Consider the following 20694-nt stretch of genomic DNA (forward strand, 5'->3'; position numbering starts at 1 on the left):
TCTGCATGTCTTAGGCAGGTCTGCAACCCCGCCTTTCACCATTATCACCCAGCACACAGCACTTCCACTGCAGCAAGAGATTCTGGGAAATGACATGGAAATGAGCACACGGTGCCACTTTTTGCTTCAAAAACCATGTTTAACATGGTTCCCTATAGGCTTAAGCTTGCTGCATGGTCACAGCTTTGAGCACAGCCAGGGTTAAGGTGCATACCCAGAAAACCCACCCACAGCCAGCTGTTTCGACCTTAATGGGTCTCATCAGTGTGGGGCTATATATATATATATATATATATATGTGCAGTGGTTGACAAATCACCAAAAAATCTACTCGCCACACAAAAAAATCTACTCACCACCTAGTACCAAACGTGTGCTGCTTGGGCCAATATTTACTCGCCCGAGGGTTAAATCCACTCGCCCGGGGAGAGCAAATGTATAGGTTTGTCGAACACTGTATATGTGTATATATATGTATGTATATGTATGTATTGGGTAGGTGGGGTTTTTGTATGAATTTGGGGGGGGAGGTTGTATATATTTGGGGGTGGGAAGTTTTTTGGTATATATCTTGTGGTGGGAATTGTGTGTGGGGTGGTACAGAATGACTGAGCGTGGGGTAATTGACGGAGGGAGAAGAGAGGAGGGAGAGTGAGGAAAAGAGGGAGTAAGAGTGAGAAGCAGGGGAGAGAAATACATGTGAGGCGGCAGAGTGAGACGGAAGGGAGAGAAATACATGCGAGGCGGGGGAGTGAGACGGAGGGAGAGAAATACATGAGAAGGGGGGGAAGAGAGGGGGCTCATGAGGTGTGAAATGGGGGGGGTGGCGGGCAATACCACCGAAACGGGGGGGAGGGGGCCTGCTTAAAATGTTTGTCCCATGCCCCACGATTTCTGTTGGCGGCCCTGGCTAGAGCAATCCCTGATCCAGCCAGTCATATTGTTTCCCCAGTTTGCCAGGTGGACCCCGGTCCATTCCAGGCTTGCCACTCCTGAACCGGGAGCTCCCCGGACGTGTTGAGACCACTGCTGAGCTCTAGGTATTGTTTTAGCCTAGCTCCTTTGTATTGGTCCTGTATATCAGACTCTAAGAACTAAATGGTCCAGACTGTATAAACAACTGTGATTGAGGCTAAACCTCAAACCCTATCATTTAAAATCTGAGTTGCTTACCAAGAGAAGTAGGTGCACCACAATTTCCATATAATGAGGATTCAATAGGTTCTAACTCTTATGTAAACTGGGAGTGCCTATGGTATTAAGAGTCTGCCACTTTGCAATGTGGCAGAACATAATGGTTGATGTTTAGATACATATATCTCGATACTCACATACCCAAGTGGCACCACGAGGCTGTATAGGCAGACCGCATGTGTGAGTCACACTGGTAAATACAGGGCATATAAGGTAAACGGTTGAGTGGTTGGTCTTGATGTTATATACAAATGCGAGAAATCCCTGCTTTCAGCACTCAACCTCTACTGGATTTTATTTTATTATATATAGTGAGAGAGAGAGTAATAAATAAATGGCGCATATTAAAACCTACATCTGTGTTCTGGAGAGATGTTGAAGTGATTTCTATGGGTATGATTAATTCCTAAAGATGTTCTTTCCCTATATGATCACCGTATTTTATATACTGATATTTGCTGCTATATATAGGTGACAAAAAAAAATTGGAGAGCAGAAGCATATTGGTGCCTCCGCTATCCAACTAGTAGCTCATTTTTCAAATGCACTCCTGGGCAGTTAATACTTAACGTTTTATAAATGTCTTGCTAAAATAAATTCTACATACAGAGTAATTATTATATACACACAATGCACTTATAAAGGAAGGGTGGTGGGGAGGTAGGGTTGGGGTTGGGGTGTATAGCGCAATTGCAATTAACCTAGATAAATTAAAGGGAAAATGGGCTAATTAACCCCTTGGGTTGCCTATTATTATAAAACATAGGATCTCTAAATTACCACCACTAGCAAGACTATAGTACCTATATTGACATATATGTGTTGTGCGGCATCAAGCATAGCATACCGATCAAGCCAACCTGTAATTGTAGAATGTAGCACCAGTGTTATAGCTAGATTAATATACTGCTATTCTTAACAGATAAAACCTAATATTAGCTCTGTAGGTACAACACAAACTCAGGTTGGTGGTACGTGGATTGATTCTACGCCTGATGACGATAACATACACAGCACATGAATCATGTTTTAGCAAGAAATTTATTAAACGTTAAGTATTAACCGCCCAGGAGTGCATTTGAAAAATGAGCTACTAGTTGGATAGCGGAGGCACCAATATGCTTCTGCTCTCCAATTTTTTTTTTGTTAATCCATTAATATCAGCTCATCAACTGCACCCAACGTCACACTAGGCGTTTACGGGCACATCCACTTAAACATAACACTATTACTTTAGTGAGCTGTATACTTTGTTTGTATTTATATATAGGTGACTTCTCGCATTTGTATATCACATTACCCTTTCCCTCATAGCACCTCTCTAGTAAGTACATTTCACAATATTAGCTGAGCGAGGACTACTTTCTCCTCTACATATCAGGTCTTGATGTTAGAGAGACCCAGTTGTTCCGAGTAGCTATAGAGAGGCCAATTAAAGGCACCAGATAAACTAAAGTTATAAATGGGCTATAGTATACCAAGGTGTTGATGTTATTTGGTCCGTGCATATATTGTATTAATTGCAATGCTTAATGCGCAATCATTGATTTTACCACAGTATGGTAGTTTCTGTCATGAAAAATACCAATTGTGGTCGTTGTTCAGTATAGACAGACCACACATGGTAGCTGTATAGCTTTCCGATATAATAGCAGGAGTTGTGTGTCAAATGATCTGTCTCCATATTAGACACACACGCCCATTAGGATAGTTGCATGTGAACTATCCTCGTGGGCTCCAATGGGGTCCATGGGTGGTCTTGGTGGGTGTCTGGGGGTCCCTGGGTCGTCCCCACAGGTGTCTTGGGACAATCGGGTGATTCCCACGGGGTCTGAGGATCCTTGGGTGGTTCCCATGGGGGTCTGAGGGCCCTTGGGTGGTCCCCGCGGATCCCTGGGGGCACCATAGGGGTCCCCGGTTCCTCCCCACAGGTGTCCGTGGGTCCTCAGGTGGTCCCCGTGGGCGTCCGGGGGTCCTTGGTTGATCTCCGCTGGCCTGTGGTACCATTCCTGTATTTAAAAAAACAAAAACATGGCCTACATTTCAATAAATACACCTCCCCCCCCCCCCCCCCAGTACAGTAATGGGCAAAATAACTATTATCCAGATATGGAAAATAGATTATTTGCCCATTAATAAACATAACATTAACCATGCAGCATAAATAAATTTAAAAAAAAACGTTCTACTTACACTGGCGACACACTTTATTCGAGCTCAGCTAGTCCCACGAATTCGGGTATACTCGGGTGTATTGAGGTTTGTGACTGTTTTCTGCCTGAGTGCATTGCGTTATTTTCCAGGCAGGGATTGAAGCATTTTATTCCCGCTGGCTGCAATACTGCACAGTATATATATATATATATACTGCATTACAATTCATGAATTTATGCCATCTGGTAGATACGCGAAGCATTGCAGCCTATTAAATCCTAATCATTATCATTTAACAGATCAGCCGCCCGTCAGCCAGGCATGAACCGTGGCTGGGAAGGCAAACGCAACGGGGCTTGTCAGAGGTGAGGAGCGGCGCATTCCAGGTATCTGCCAGGTACATACTGGGTATTTGCTCGAATAAAGTGTGTCGCAGCAGTACCCCTGCCAATGTGAAGGGCATCCTCGTCAGTTTACTGCAGATCCATGTCCTCCGTTGCCAGAAAAAATACATAGCAAAATACATTCTAACCCCTTAATCACCGTAGCGGTTAATAACCCACCCTGCCTCGATACCCACCCAGGAGGCATAACCACCCACTCCAGACCCACTATACCCACCATGTACCCATTGAGTGGCATAGTGGTACATCTCACAATCCGTAAAAGAACAAACAATCTCAACCAAAGAGAACAAAAAGCCCTAAGGGAACTAATGGGCATGAAAGAAATCACAGTGAAACCAGCAGATAAAGGAGGCAACAAAGCCCTCCTTTACACTGTGGACTATGTTGCAGAAAACCGCAAACTACTGGGAGACAAGAAGTGCTACAGAGTTCTAGATACAGACCCCACAGCAACTTTCCAAAAATAATATTCAGATTCTGGAGAAAGGGGCACTCACTAAGGTCATCTCCAAACAAGAACAAGAGTTTATGACCAACAGGAGCCCGACCATTGCCACTTTTTACAGCATCCCAAAAATCCATAAAAATGCAACAAAACCACCAGGAAGGCCAATAGTGTCTGGCATCGGCTCACTTACCGAAAACGGGAGTATTTACATCGACAAAGTCTTAAGAAACTTTGTCATTGCCCTACCGTCATACGTAAGAGACACAAAAGACGTTCTCAAGTTCTTGGAAGGCATACAAGTAGAGAAAGAAATACTGCTGGTAAGTTTTGATGTCAAATCGCTACATACGAGCATCCAACACGATTGTAGGGCTACTGGCAGTTCGACATTTTCTATCAACAAGGAGCCGACTGTTCTATGACCATAATGAATTTATCCTCAAACTGCTGGAGTTTAATCTTCAGCACAATTACTTCCTCTTCAATGGCAAATACCATCTGCAAACCCAAGGAACAGCGATGGGCACCACTTGCGCTCCCACCTATGCGAACCTATACTTAGGCTGGTGGGAGGAAATGAGTGTCTTTTCGGAAGCATTGCATTAATATACCAAACACGTAGATATATGGATACGGTACATAGATGACATTATGCTGCTACACTGGCGACACACTTTATTCGAGCTCGGCTAGTCCCACGAATTCGGGTATACTCGGGTGTATTGAGGTTTGTGACTGTTTTCTGCCCGAGTGCATTGCGTTATTTTCCAGACAGGGATTGAAGCATTTTATTCCCGCTGGCTGCAATACTGCACAGTATATATATATATACTGCATTACAATTCATGAATTTATTCCATCTGGTAGACACGCGAAGCATTGCAGCCTATTAAATCCTAATCATTATCATTTAACAGATCAGCCGCCCGTCAGCCAGGCATGAACCATGGCTGGGAAGGCAAACGTAACGGGGCTTGTCAGAGGTGAGGAGCGGCGCATTCCAGGTATCTGCCAGGTACATACTGGGTATTTGCTCGAATAAAGTGTGTCGCAGCAGTATGGAAAGGGAGTAAAAAAAGAACTTACAGTATTACGTTCTTGGAACTCCTCAATGAGAATTACCACAATCTCAAACTCGCATCTGAGATAAGCATTGAAACTATCATGTTTTTAGACCTAAAAATCACCAAGACACCAGATGGTCACCTATCCACCTAAGCCTACAAAAATCAAACAGCTACCTCAAGTCGGACAGCCACCACCCTAAACCACCGATTAGAGGAATTCTCACGGGGCAATTCCTCAGAATCAGCCGGAATTGTTCAAGCTTATCCATTTTCAAGGAACAAGCAAAGGAAATGTGAGACAATTTCCTATTAAGAAAGTATTCTAAGACACAAGTAAAAACTGCATACCACAGATCAATAACAACCACCAGAGAAAGTTTGCTTGCGGAGAAAACAGTAATAAAAAATGACAAAGAGATCAGATGTATAGCTACATACAAAAGCCAATGGCAAGATATGAATTTGATTCTAGAGAAACACTGGCATCTACTTACGTGTGATGAGGACCTGAAAACGGTGTTAAAGGACAGACCATCAGTTGTATGGAGGAGGTCAAAAAACATCCATAACCTCCTGGTACACTGTCATATTACAAGATCTAAAATGAAAGAGACATGGTTAAAAACTACAGGAAGCTACAAATGTCATAATTGCAAAGCATGCGAATACATGAGTCAAGGCAAAACATTTTCCAATTGGAATAACACAAAGGTATTCACTTAAAAAAAATCATCATTTGCAAGACCATAGGTGTCATATATCTAATCACTTGCAAATGTGGGGAAAAATACGTTGGAAAACAAAACGAGAACGCTGACGACGAATTTTGGAGCATATAGGATCTATAAGAAATCTGCTGGATACACCTATATCGTGCCATGTGCGTGGGCAACATGGAGGGGATGCACCTGTACTTACCTTCCAAGGAATCCACATATTGCACCAAATATCCGTAAAGGCAACTGGGATAAACAACTTCTCCAATGAGAAGCTAAGTGGATAAACACTTTACATACACAGTCTCTTACGGGTATCAATGAAGGGTTTGTCTATACACCTATCCTATAAAAAAAATATATATATTCCTTCCCTCTGAGGAAAAGCAATAAAGCACTTCAACCTGTCACATACAGCAATTCTACTGACATTATTTGAATATAACTGTAGCAAGATACATATACTTTTACTATAGTGTCAAAATGATATACTGCGCAAAAAGCGGGTTCTAATCTTAAATTCTAACTGTAAATACAGTAAAACACTTTAAGGAAACTAATATATCACTACATCAGTTCCCTTTAGGAACTACAATGATACCTAAGCATCTAAATGGTTGCTATAGCAACCATTAACTATAAAGAGGCAGTTCTAGACACGGTTACGCCCACTCCAGAAGAAGTCGTCAGTTTTTGAACGACGAAACGTATGTCGGGTTTGCCGGCAATTATATGCGCTAAAGCAATTGTATGAAGCACCTATCACACTTGGGGCCTCATGCAGAGAGCAGCGCTATTTAGAATTGGAGAGGGGAATAAAAAGAAGCTTTAATGGAGAGTTTTTTTCTCCATATGCAGAAAGGTCCGAAAACTGCATTTAGAATCCTTTCTGCATATGGAGAGTTTCAACCAGCGCTATGAGCGCTGTTGAAACGTGTTGGAAAAAAAAAACGCGTTTTTTTTTTCTCCCCCACCGGCTGCCGACCTCCAGCTTCCAGCCAAGTTTTTTTGGCGGAGGTAAATAGAGAATTTTTCTCCATGTTATTGGCGCGATCAGCCACTAGATGGCGATCGCGCCTTTCTGAATATGGATATTTTTAGAACAGGGGAAATTTAGGTTTTCGCCGGTAGCTCAGCGAGAATCACAAAAAAAAAAAAAAAAACATGGCGCTTTTTTTAAAACTCGCCAGTACCTGCAGTTCTACAGGCATTTCTCTCCAAAAAATGCCGCTATTCACCTTACCGCTGCTCTCTGCATGAGGCCCTTGGTCTACACTTATTTGTGCTCAGTTGGTCTATTTTAAGCTCTTAAGTACTGAGTTCGGTCCTCAAATCAAAACTTTATATCTGAGTTAATCCTCCCGTTTTATGGAATTGGCAAGAGTATCGGAGCTTCACTGAGGTTATACTGTGTAGAACAGCTGTTACTGCAGAGAGATCTGCGGCTGCACGTAGCATTGCATAAGAGACACGCTGACACATGTATACGGCTTGAAGACGCTGCTCTATGCTTATACGAATGCAGTGACTAAACACCAAGACTTAGGACATATTCTGTAGGCATTATTATAAAAGAAATAATAAGGATGTCACTTGCTACTTTAAGAATTAAGCTCTGATTAAGGAGAATCAATATGACGAACATATGGCAATATAGAGATAATGGAACCTGAACAGATGCATACAGGGAGTAAAAACGCTGACATGGATAAGAGTCTATACAATCACAGACAGTACTAATGTGACACATCTATCCTGCATAAAACTTACAGCTGGTACATAGGGGGAAATAGCCCTTAAACGGCAATTCCACCGCTGTGAGGAACGACACAATTAACCCGTTCAGTGCGGGAGAGATATCTACATTTAAGAACTCTAACTAGCTGTCACGATTTAGCAAATTTACCTAGCCTGCATACTGCTACAGTAGATATTTATGCAGCAGCATACATCACCAGCCCATGTGTATACAGCATTAGGGTACAGGGTCTAAACTCAGCAAGAGTATCGGAGCTTCACGGAGGTTTTACTTTATAGAACAGCTGTTACTGCAGAGAGATCTGCGGCTGCATATATCATTGCATAAGAGACACGCCGACACGTGTATACGGCTTTAACACGCTGGTCTATGCCTATACAAGCGCAGTGACTAAACTCCACGCCTTAGGACATATTTTGTAGGCATCATTATAAAAGAGATAATGAAGATGTCACTTGCTACCTCAGAAACTAAGCTCTGATTAAGGAGAAGTAATATGACCCAATATGGCAATATAGAGAGAACGGAACCTACTGTACGCAGATGTGTACAGGGAAGAAAACGCTGACACGTATTGTAACACGAGTTTATACAATCACAGACAGTACTAACGTGGCACATCTAACCAGCATAAAACTTACAGCAGCTACATATGGGGAAATAACTCTTAAACGGTGACTCTACCGCTCCGAGGAACAACACAATTAACCCGTTCTGTGCGGGAGAGATATCTATACTTAAGAACTCCTATCACCACGGTTTAGCAAACTTGCCTAACCTATTTACTGCTAGATATTCATGCAGCAGTATATATCAACTAGCCCTTATGTATATAGCATTAGGGCACAGGATCTAAACTTAACAGTGCTGGCAAGAAACAGTGTCACCCTTACATTGATACACCTGTGGACGATCATTTGCTCTGCACGATATCTATGAACACATAGGGCATCATGCAGTAAACGGCGGAAAGGCACTTCTCGCCACTTTCCCGCCAAAAAAGCCTATCCGTATTCAGTAAGGGGAGAGAAAGTGGCGAGATTAAAAAAAAAGGCCAGTTTAGCTGGCGGTTTTTTTTTCCGCCGGTGGCGAGGCGAGAAGGCACTTTCCGCCTAAAAATTAAACATTTTCCGCCACGCTGTATTCTAGTAGTGGCGAGTAGCTAAGCGGAGCTATTCGCCACTCTAGAATGGCGTTTTGCTGGCGAATCAGCCACGCAAGAAAAAGATGGCAAGTTGCTGCTGAAAGGCTGCTGATGAGCGGCGGATCGGCACTTAGAAAAATGTCTGGCCTTTTTCCTGGCTGGGATTGATGCCGGTGTTCTCCGGAGCTGACACCATTAATACCAGCACCGGGCCCCCCCCGGCATGCATCCGAGGCTGGAAAAATGCATTTAAAGCCCACTTCATTACCTTAGCGGTTAACCGATAAGGTAATGAAGGGGTTAAAGAGCCGTGCCAGGTTTATTGTGGGTAGCGGGGGTGGGTGAAGGGGGTATTTGGCCCTTTTTGTTTGTTTAGGGCTTGCGGGGGGGTTGCGGGTGCACTTAACCCCTTCACGACCGTCGCGGTTAATACCGCTATGGTCATGAAGGGGTTAAGGCCTCCCGCTACCCACCCGCAAGCCCTACACAAACCACCGTTGGGGCTAATACCCCCTTCACCCACCCCCGCTACCCACAATAAAAAAAAAACACACAACAGCCCCACACTAACTAAATAAATATATAGGCACGACCCTGAGGAAGGTCATTGTATGATGACCGAAACGTTGGATGCAGTGCCTATGTATTTGTCTTGAATACATCTACTTTGGATTTCCCTGACTGTGTGCTGTCTCGTTTTTCCTGGACCCCATCTGGTAAAATATTTTTCTGTGTATATATAAATATATATATATGACCCCAACAACACCTATACCCCCCTAACATACAATACAGTAAGGGGCACAATGACTATTATCCACAAATGGATAATAGTGCATGTGTCCATTTAAAATACATACAGAACAATAAAGACATTAAATACATATAGCACTCACCCATGTGCGGCTGCCACGATGAAGGCCATCCTCATCTTCATCCTGCCCATGCCCCATCCGCTTCTGCAAAACAGACACAAGAATAAAAATATCCAATGTAATGTCCCCTAACCCCATAATCACCATAGCGGTTATTAACCGCTATAGTCATTAAGGGGTTAACCCACCATCACCCACATACCCTCCCCCACTAACCCCCACCCCCTGAAGCCTAACCACCCTCACCCACTACCCACAAGGGAGTCCTACCACATACCCTTGGGGCCAATACCCCCTCCCCCCAGCACATACAGTACAATAATGTGCCAAATAACTATTATCCACATAGGGATAATACATTATTTGGCCATTATTAAACACATTAAATACCATAGTAAAATAAAGAAAATTCTACTAACCTCATCAATAAGAAGGCCCCGTCGCCAGCATTATCCTTGTGGTCCATTGCCAAAATAATAAATAGCCAATACATTTCAATGACATTCACATACCAATGAACCCCTTAATCACCTTATCGGGTACTAACCTCAAAGGTAATTAAGGGGTTAAGCCATCCTGCAATGGCAACACCACTTATCCATAACATCCTCAATGAATTAAAAAGCAATTTCCTAAACAAATCTCATGTAATCATTCAATCTAAAGCCTCAAATGCCACTTAAAACATTGCATTTACATTGTATACATGTAGCATATAATGTAAGCTACATGTACATGCTGCAAATCAATGTGAACAATACAATAATCCAACTAAAATAGCATTACATCACAAGAAGTATACTATGTAATCCAATAAAGTCATCATCAATGAATTAACATACATGAATTACATCCCTAAACAATTAAAATACCATCCATACCAATTACACAATTAACTATAGCAACGTTACAGAGAACAAGTTAGCATCATACAAAAAAGGACACCAAAAATTACATTATACTAAAGCAAGCCTCACCATTACCTACAGTACAGCATAGAAGCCCAAAAATTACATCTCTCTAATTATAAAATACATTTAACACACATTTATGCATAGCAGCATAGCCACAAACATTTACAATACAGTAAATCAAGCTTTAACAACACTATCATTTCTTACCCTGTATGTATATATCTCTCTAGACATACATACATACAGTGGCAAGCAATGATGTGCATAAAAAAAAATAAACACATGAAAAAGCAAAAAAAAACACATTTACATTAAATACATTTCTTTTGTTAACTTACCATTACTTGACCCACTCACCGACTCCCGTTGATCAGCTTACTCACGAACCAATCCACGAACAGGAACCCATAAAATAATAAACCATAAAATAATAAACATTAAAATAATAAAACTCGGCAATCCAGGGGTCTTCTAGTTGTAATCCATCTTCATCTGTATTCTTCTACCTTCTTCCGGGGTCTTCTTCCCATCTGGTGCCACGCCCTGGTCTTCTTTCTTCTCCGGAGGTCCTTCCTCCTCGGCGTCTTGCTTCAAAATGAGACGACATAGGCTTTTAAAGGCCTATGACGTCACATTTTCGTCATATGGTTCCCACGGCCCTGATTGGGCCGTGAAAACCATGTGTTTTGGCCGATAAAAAAAAAATGATGACGTCACTTAAAGGCAATGAAAGCACAGCCAATCAGAATGGCTTTGCTTCAATTGCCTTTAAGATGACGTCATTAAAAGAAACATGGCCGGCCTCACATGGTACGGCAGCCAATCAGAGCGTGGGAAGTCTATCCCTACTCTGATTGGTTCTAGTACCATGTGACAGGCTTTCAATGTCGTCATATCCGTTCTTCCCCAAGCCTCTGTCACATGGTCTACTAGAGCCAATCAGAGTAGGGATGGAGTTCCCACGCTCTGATTGGCTGCCGTACCATGTGAGGCCGGCCATGGTTCTTTTAATGACGTCATCTTAAAGGCAATTGAAGCAAAGCCATTTTGATTGGCTGTGCTTTCATTGCCTTTAAGTGACGTCGTCATTTTTTTTTTCTCGGACAAAACACATGGTTTTCACGGCCCAATCAGGGCCGTGGGAACCATATGACGAAAATGTGACGTCATAGGCCTTTAAAAGCCTATGTCGTCTCATTTTGAAGCAAGACGCCGAGGAGGAAGGACCTCCGGAGAAGAAAGAAGACCAGGGCGTGGCACCAGACGGGAAGAAGACCACGGAAGAAGGTAGAAGAATACAGATGAAGACAGATTACAACTAGAAGACCCCTGGATTGTCGTGTTTTATTATTTTAATGTTTATTATTTTATGGTTTATTATTTTATGGGTTCCTGTTCGTGGATTGGTTCATGAGTAAGCTGATCAACGGGAGTCGGTGAGTGGGTCAAGTAATGGTAAATTAAATAAAGAAATGTATTTAATGTAAATGTGGTTTTTTTTTTGCTTTTTCATGTGTTTATTTTTTTTTATGCACATCATTGCTTGCTACTGTATGTATGTATGTATGTCTAGAGAGATATATACACACAGGGTAAGAAATGATAGTGTTGTTAAAGCTTCATTTACTGTATTGTAAATGTTTGTGGCTATGCTGCTATGCATAGATGTGTGTTAAATGTATTTTATAATTAGAGACATGTAATGTTTGGGCTTCTCTGCTGTACTGTAGGTAATGGTGAGGCTTGCTTTAGTATAATGTAATTTTTGGTGTCCTTTTTTGTATGATACTAACTTGTTCTCTGTAACGGTTGCTATAGTTAATTGTGTAATTGGTATGGATGGCATTTTAATTGTTTAGGGATGTAATTCATGTATGTTAATTCATTGATGGTGACTTTATTGGATTACATAGTATACTTCTTGTGATGTAATGCTATTTTAGTTGGATTATTGTATTGTTCACATTGATTTGCAGTGTGTACATGTAGCTTACATTTTATGCTACATGTATACAATATAAATGCAATGTTTTAAGTGGCATTTGAGGCTTTAGATTGAATGATTACATGAGATTTGTTTAGGAAATTGCTTTTTAATTCATTGAGGATGTTATGGATAAGTGGTGTTGCCATTGCAGGATGGCTTAACCCCTTAATTACCTTTGAGGTTAGTACCCGATAAGGTGATTAAGGGGTTTATTGGTATGTGAATGTCATTGAAATGTATTGGCTATTTATTATTTTGGCAATGGACCACAAGGATGATGCTGGCGACGGGGCCTTCTTATTGATGAGGTTAGTAGAATTTTCTTTATTTTACTATGGTATTTAATGTGTTTAATAATGGCCAAATAATGTATTATCCCTATGTGGATAATAGTTATTTGGCACATTATTGTACTGTACAGAGGCGACACGTTTTATTTGAACTCGGCTAGTTCCGCAAGCCGGGAGATGTCCCGGCTTGCTAGCCGAATCCCCTCGGCGTGCCGCGCGTCACCGATGCGCGGTCACGCTTCATCGGGTGCCTGCGCCCCCTGCGCGCGTGCCCAGGGCTCCCCGAGGGAGCCCTGGTGACCCGCGATGTGGGGGACGGCGGTGGGGGGTTCCGGGGGACCCGGCGGACCCGGAGAGGGGAGGGGGAAGCCCCGATCGGAGGGCCGCTCCTCCGAGGCTTCGGCGCGCGCCCGGGACACCACGGCGCGTGCCCGGTTACTGTCGCGGCCGAGACCAGGTAAATGCTCAAATAAACTTGGCCGCGACAGTATGTGCTGGGGGGAGGGGGTATTGGCCCCAAGGATATGTGGTAGGACTCCCTTGTAGGTAGTGGGTGAGGTTGGTTAGGCCTCAGGAGCTGGGGGGTTAGTGGGGGAGGGTATGTGGGTGATGGTGGGTTAACCCCTTAATGACTATAGCGGTTAATAACCGCTATGGTGATTAAGGGGTTAGGGGACATTACATTGGATGTTTTTATTCTTGTGTCTGTTTTGCAGAAGCGGATGGGGCAGGATGAAGATGAGGATGGCCTTCATCGTGGCAGCCGCACATGGGTGAGTGCTATATGTATTTAATGTCTTTATTGTTCTGTATGTATTTTAAATGGACAACTGCACTATTATCCATTTGTGGATAATAGTAATGTTGCCCATTACTGTATTGTATGTTATGTATTGTATGTTATGTAATAATGTATTTCTGCTATGTTTATTGGGGGCATTTGTCCCCAATAAACATGCTATTATGCGTTAACCCCTTCATTGCCTTAGCGGCTATCCGCTATGGTACTGAAGCAGCATTAATGTATTTTAATAATATTGTGCGGGAGCAGGGGCCCCCCCGAGCTGAACCGCATTGATTTGTGGCTCAGAGACCCCCTGCTTCCCGAGTTACAGGCCCCGGTTTGGGGCATCGGTTACAGTGTGGACGCCATGTTTATTGCGAGCACGTAGCGTATGGGACGCTATAAACATGGCGGCGACACTGCCCACCCGATCACACATATCGGGGTCTGCAACTCTGGAAGCAGTGGGTCCCTGGTCCACAAAGCAATGCGGTTCAACTCGGGGGACCCCCTGCTCACTGTACAGTATTATTAAAAGTACATTCATGCTGCTTCGCTACCATAGCAGATAGCCGCAAAGGTAAGGAACGAGTCTTTATTGATATGTGTGTTTTATTCATAGTGTAGATGTGCAGAGGGTCTCCGGAGCTGAACCGCTTTGGTTTTAGTTCCGGGGACCCCCTGCTTCCGGAGATACAGGCCCCTTTATGGGGTGCCGGTATCCCTCTGCTTTGTTTACATTCCGCGGTCACGTGATCGGGACCTTTAAGTGCAGAGGGATACCGGCACCTCATAAAGGGACCTGTATCTCGGGAAGCAGGGGGTCCTCAGACCTGAAACCAATGCGGTTCAGCTCCGGAGACCCCCTGCACATGTACACTATGAATAAAAACGGTTTAAAAAATAATTTTTAATGTGCTGATGTTTGCGCCGAGAGAGCAGCGGATCTCTCTCTGCTGCAAACACAACTCGGCAGGGGACGGCTTCTCGGCAGTTTCTTGCCAGGCAGCCGTTTCGCCACCGGTTACACGCCATTTCATCAAATGGTGGTGGCGCATTCATTCACCAGGGATTCGCCCCTTACAGCATACAGCCAGTTTAACACGCCAAAAACAGGGCTAATTGCTAAACTGGCTAATGCATTTTTCGCTGCTTACTGCATGATACCCATAGTCTCTACCATACATAGGAGCTGTTCTGTTCATAGTGTTAACCCTTATTGCAGGTTTACAGCCACAACTTTCACCAAAAATCTAGTAAAGAAAGTACAGAAAGTACTCACGTGGACCATTTAACCCATATTAAAATCACAGCTGCCACATAGGGGGAAATAACTCTAATACTGTGAGTGAACCACTCCGTGGAACAACACTATTAACCCGTTCATTGCGGGAGATATACCTGTACTTAAAAACTCTCATTAGGAGTCACGGTTTAGCAAAATTGATTAACCTACAGTACTCAATGCTAGATATCTATGTAGAAGCATATATCACTCATACTTGTGTACACACTGCAGTACCTAATAAAGCCATATAAGTGATTAATCTGTACCACCATAGGTCCCTACACTTACCAGGGATGCATCTAGTATAATAACACCAAACGGCAGAGAAACGAGAGTATCTATACTACCCGCACTCACGGGACATCACATATCGGTACAGTGTCCGTTATGACTCAGTTAAACACCATACCCAGAGACCTACTAAAAGCATTACTAGACTAGGGACTAGACATACATATATATATATATATATATATATATATATATATATATATATATATATATATATATATATATATACACACACACACACTATACATATATATATATATATATATATATACATATAGCCCTATACTAGTGTTTAGTGTATCAGACCCATTTTCAGGTCACAGAATACGTCTGCAAAACTTCAATAGATACACATATTTATAGGGCTTTATTACTAATCAATATGCATGCATAACGAAGCATTCATAACGTAAGTCCCTTTACTTCAGGAACGCTTCGCCATTTGCTTTTTAAACATTTAATTTTTGTTACAGCTTTATGTAATATCACTATATGTGTCAATAAACTTTGATTTTAGAACGTTTTTTCGCATTTTCATCTAGACCATTACAAAATTACAATTAATATTATATATAAATTAATTTGGTCAGTAGTGCACCATTAAAGGGATATTTCTCTGTGGACCGTGTCTCTTCAACACGACCCATCAGTCTTTTTGTATAGTCTGACTATCTCCCTGGTAGCACACATCACCACCTTTAGCTTGAGCGAGGTTTTCTCTTCCTTATATATATCATCCAGATATACCACAAGAAATTGGTCCAAAAGATCCCGGAAAATCTCGTTGATGAAGTTTTGAAATACGGCCGGTGCGTTGCATAAGCCAAATGGCATGTCTGGATATTCGTAGTGGCCGTCACGGGTATTAAAGGCTTTTTTCCCCATTCATAACCCTCTTTGATCCAGATCAAATTGTAGGCTCCTCGAAGATCCAGTTTGGTGAAGATGGTAGCCTTGCGTAAGTGGAAGAAGAGTTCAAGAATGAGGGGTAGCGAATATCGGTTCTTTACAGTGATTTTATTTAGGCCTCTGTAGTCGATACATGGCCTGAGAGAACCGTCTTTTTGGAAACGAAGAAGAAACCCGCTTCAGCGGGAGAACTTCATTTGCGGATAAACCCACGCTGAAGGTTCTTCGAAATGTATTCTCGCATAGCCTTGGTTTCTGGTTCCGAAATGGGATAGGTGCGGCCTCGAGGAGGGATGACCCCTGGGAGTAGGTAGATTGCACAATCATAAGGTCGATGTGGCGGTAACTCCTCTGCCGTTTTTTTTTCAAATACGTCGGCAAATTCCTGGAAAAAAACTGCAAGGCATGATGCGGAAGTCTTAGTAGGTAGCTGAACCTTGGAGATTGTGCGAGATGCCGGAAGACATGATCCATGGCAATGTTGTCCCCAGGATGTCACTTGATTGGTCGCCCAATCGATCTTGGGGTTGTGGTGCCGCAGCCAGGGAAGTCCTAGAACCACTGGAGTCGAGGGAGAGCAAATCACATAGAATGATAGTGACTCTTTGTGAAGTGCCCCGACCGTGACCAGCAAAGGACTAATCTCGAGAGTGATGGTCCCAGGTATCAGAAGTCTTCCATCAATAGTCACTACTGGTAACGGAATCTCCCTACGGAGAGAAAGGGAGTGGAGTTTTGCAAATGCGTGGTCCATGAAGTTCCCTGCGGCTCCTGAATCCACAAAACCCTGAGTGAAAATGGATGCTGGTCCCAAGGAGAGTAAAACCAGCAAGAGGAGCCGTGAAGGTTGTGGTGAAGGAAGAATAGAAGAAATGTCCAGAGAATATTCCTCTATCTTCACTGGGCATTGGGGTTTTCCTGATTTAGGACAGTCTTGAACACGGTGACCTTTGAGCCCACATTACAGATTCAGCCCCTGACACGTCTCCTAGTTCTCTCCTGCTCAGGTGATTTGGTGTCACTTAGTTGCATTTGTTCCTCCTCAGGGAGAGGTGTAGAAAGAGGGAGTCTTAAAGTGGGGGACAAGTCGAATTGTTGGGGTTTTTGTAGACTGAGCTTGCTTGGTCTGCCGTTCTCGTATCCGGAGGTCCATTCTCATACAGAGAGAAAATCAGTTCTTCCAGATCTTTGGAAAGATCCCGACAAGTCAGTTCATCCTTTAAACACTCAGAAAGCCCCTGCCAAAATGCTGCCACCAGAGCTTCATTATTCCAGTCCGTCTCCACAGCAAGGGTTCAGAACTCAATGGCATACTGGCCTGCAGTACGGATTCCTTGTCTGATTCGAAGGAGTGAAGCTGAAGTGGAGGAGACGCGACCGGGGGAATCAAAAAATCTTTTAAATGCCTGGAGAAAGGCAACAGAGTCGTTGATCAGTGGGGATTCTCTCTCCCACAGAGGGGAAGCCAAGCCAAGGCCTCATCTGTTAGTAGGGAAATTACATATGCCACCCTGGATCGGTGAGTGCTGAACATGGAGGGCTGGAGTTCGAACTGAATTGAGCATTGGTTCAGAAACCCTCTACAAGCAATAGGTTCCCCTCCATAATGCAGAGGCGTCAGGATCCGTGGTTTCCTGGGCGTAGGGGGTGATGAGACTGGTGCCGGAGAAGCTTCCAGTAAGGGCAGGGGTTGAACCCACCTGGAGTGTCTCTAGCTGGGTAAAAATGTCCTGAAGTTGGCTTGAAATAAGTGCCAGCAGTTGTTTTTGCAGGGCGAGGCGTGTCTCATGCTTTCCGAGTAGTTTCCCTTGGAGAGATACGGCTTACTCTACAATGTGACTGTGCTCATCTCAAATCAGGAGATGGACCCGCAGGGCTGAGGAAGGGATACAAATAAACTGACCACAACCCAGGGACAGAATCCTGTAAGAGTATCCATAGCCGGTATGGAAGCAGGGGTCAGGGCTGACGGCAGTGTTGCAAAGTTCAGGGGACAGGTCAGGGCTGGCGGCAGATGTGTAAAGTAAAGGAGGCAAGCGGAGGTCAGGGCAGACGGAAGGCAGCGAGGTCGGGGTCACGGTCTGGGGTCAGCAACAGGAATTCAAAACAAGCAAGACGTAACTACAAAGATCGATAGGAGTTGCAAACACACCGAACTTTGCTCGACGACTCCCTATGTAACTGCAGCCTTATAAAGCAGGCTAAAAAAAGAAATAACTACGGCGCTCCCTAACAATGTAATAGACTATGTCTTGGCCAGAAATCAAGGCACATACACCAAGGGGGAATTAAATACAAAGAAAAACAATCTAAAAATACAAAATAATAGTATTTATACTATCCCTTAGTTGGATCTGCTGCTCAACCTGATTAGGATCATCCCTTGATACTCAAATAATGGCGGAAAGGTAGAGGTGGTGAGCGCACATACAGTACAAGAAAAAATAGACAAGATATATAAAAATATATGTTACAAACAAAGCCTTGAGGGGTCAATCAAACGTATGCAGAATACTCAAGACTAAACACTTAATCAGAGGGTCAGGGGATGCAATGTAAAATCAAAGATGTCTGTACTCACACGGCCGTGTGTGAAATAAATCAACTTTATTTCAAATAACAAAGCAAGTGTACACTTACATATAGGTACACACTCTGGCTCCAACAGCCGTCTGGTGTACTCCGGCACAGTATCTTCCTACTGTCGCGTCCAACAACAGGACCGCGTTTCAGAAATAACTTTCCTTCGTCAGGCTTGTTATTTGGAATAAAGTTTATCTATTTATAACTTCCTGCCTATACTATCCTTTCTTGGGCCGGTTTGTTGAACTCTGGATGTTCCATACTATTGGCGTCAAGCGACCGTTTCCCCAGAGGACGGTGAAAATATACCATTTGTTGTTAACAGGCTCACACAAGGCCGTGTGAGTACAGACATCTTTGATTTTACATTGCATCCCCATACCCTCTGATTAAGTGTTTACTCTTGAGTATTCTGCTTACGTTTGATTGACCCCTCAAGGCTGTTTGTAACATATTTTTTTATATATATTTTGTCTATTTCATCTTATAAAGCAGGCTGCCAGTACCAAAAATGGCCACAGAGAGCAGAAAGGGCAGGAGAGACAGAAAACCTGAACCGAAGTGAAAACCCGGCACAGATCAAGCAGAATCCTTACAGTAGCACTGTATAGAAGAACTATCCATGCAATATTCTGTTTTTTAATGTCAGTTCTGTAGTATTAGATAATACAAAAAAAATGTGTTTTCATTCAACTCAATACCATTTCTAATGAGTTTTAATATACTGAGCATCCATTGATTTCTCTATCATGTTTTAGCACATCTCAAGCAGTGCAAGATATTTGCAACACTTTCCTGTTTGTGAAAATGTGTTGCCAATATTCCCAGCAGTTTGACCTGCAAACAGTAACAATAGATAATGTTGCCTTAATAATAGAAGAATACATTGTAGCTGCTGAGTTACACTAACTATAGGATTGATTGAAATTGAAAGATAGCCATTTAGTGAACCCTGGAAGCAAGATCTTTGCTGATCGATTGGTAGCTTAGGTAGTTTCCATTTAGTTTTAAAGGTAAATAAAAGGCAGCATATATTAAACCAAAAAATGTTTTATTTATTTTTTAAGTGCTGCGGGGACTGTTTCTTTAAGTGGTGTTGTAAAATGTACACTGTATAACTACAAGATCATGCATTTTTTTTTCATACAGTAGAGGCAACTCTTATTCGAAAAAAACCAGTGGCAATTCCCCAAAAAACCCAGGAAACACCCAGGTACATTCTGAATACATGCCTTAAACTTTCCTTAAACTAGCCCCAGCATTTCTGCATTGATTAATGGCCTATCAGATTAACAGCGGGGGTCCCTGGCAGTCCCATTCAAACTGAATTGGACTGCCAGGGATCCCTGCTGTGTTAATCCTATGGGTCGTTAGTCAATGCAGAAATGCCTTAAACGTGCCTCAAACTAGCCCAGAACATACCCAGCACATACCCAGAATGTAACCCGGCTAGTTTACGGCAAATGTTAGAATAAACGTTGCCTCTACTGTATACTGTATTAAATGTTTTCTTTTGTCCATGTATAGTTTGTGTTAGGTATCAATGCTAACCAGCCACCATATCAAAGAGACATTTTGCCTTTAAAAATATTGTGGGTTTAATGTACACTATCAAGTTCCTAGACTAGCATTTTTTTTATGAACTGGATGCTAAAACAATACAAAACAGAATAGCAGTGGGCATCTCAATACTGAAGGATCATAAAGCAATTTACCCAAGAAAATACCCCACCATTTCTTTGGAATTATCCATCAGCAGAGGCTTGGACAAGTCACTAAGGACCCAAACCTTTCTTTTGCTCTTTCACTTTATTTCATGCTCAAAATTACCCCCTCAAAGAGTATATTCCAAGAGAGGACACATTTTTAAATTCAGATACACTG

At 42.8% G+C, this 20694-nt stretch overlaps 1 long non-coding RNA gene across 2 annotated transcripts in view; it reads right to left on the reverse strand.

The window, feature by feature from the left end:
- The window catches only part of LOC142495243 (uncharacterized), a 242228-nt gene that overhangs the window by 96856 nt on the left and 124678 nt on the right, over nt 1-20694 (reverse strand). For both annotated transcript variants that reach the window (XR_012801703.1, XR_012801702.1), the window contains one exon: nt 5765-5868. This is a non-coding gene — a long non-coding RNA (uncharacterized LOC142495243). The remainder of the gene's footprint in view (nt 1-5764; nt 5869-20694) is intronic.

Source organism: Ascaphus truei, chromosome 5 (assembly GCF_040206685.1).
Source record: "Ascaphus truei isolate aAscTru1 chromosome 5, aAscTru1.hap1, whole genome shotgun sequence".
Taxonomy (NCBI): domain Eukaryota; kingdom Metazoa; phylum Chordata; class Amphibia; order Anura; family Ascaphidae; genus Ascaphus; species Ascaphus truei.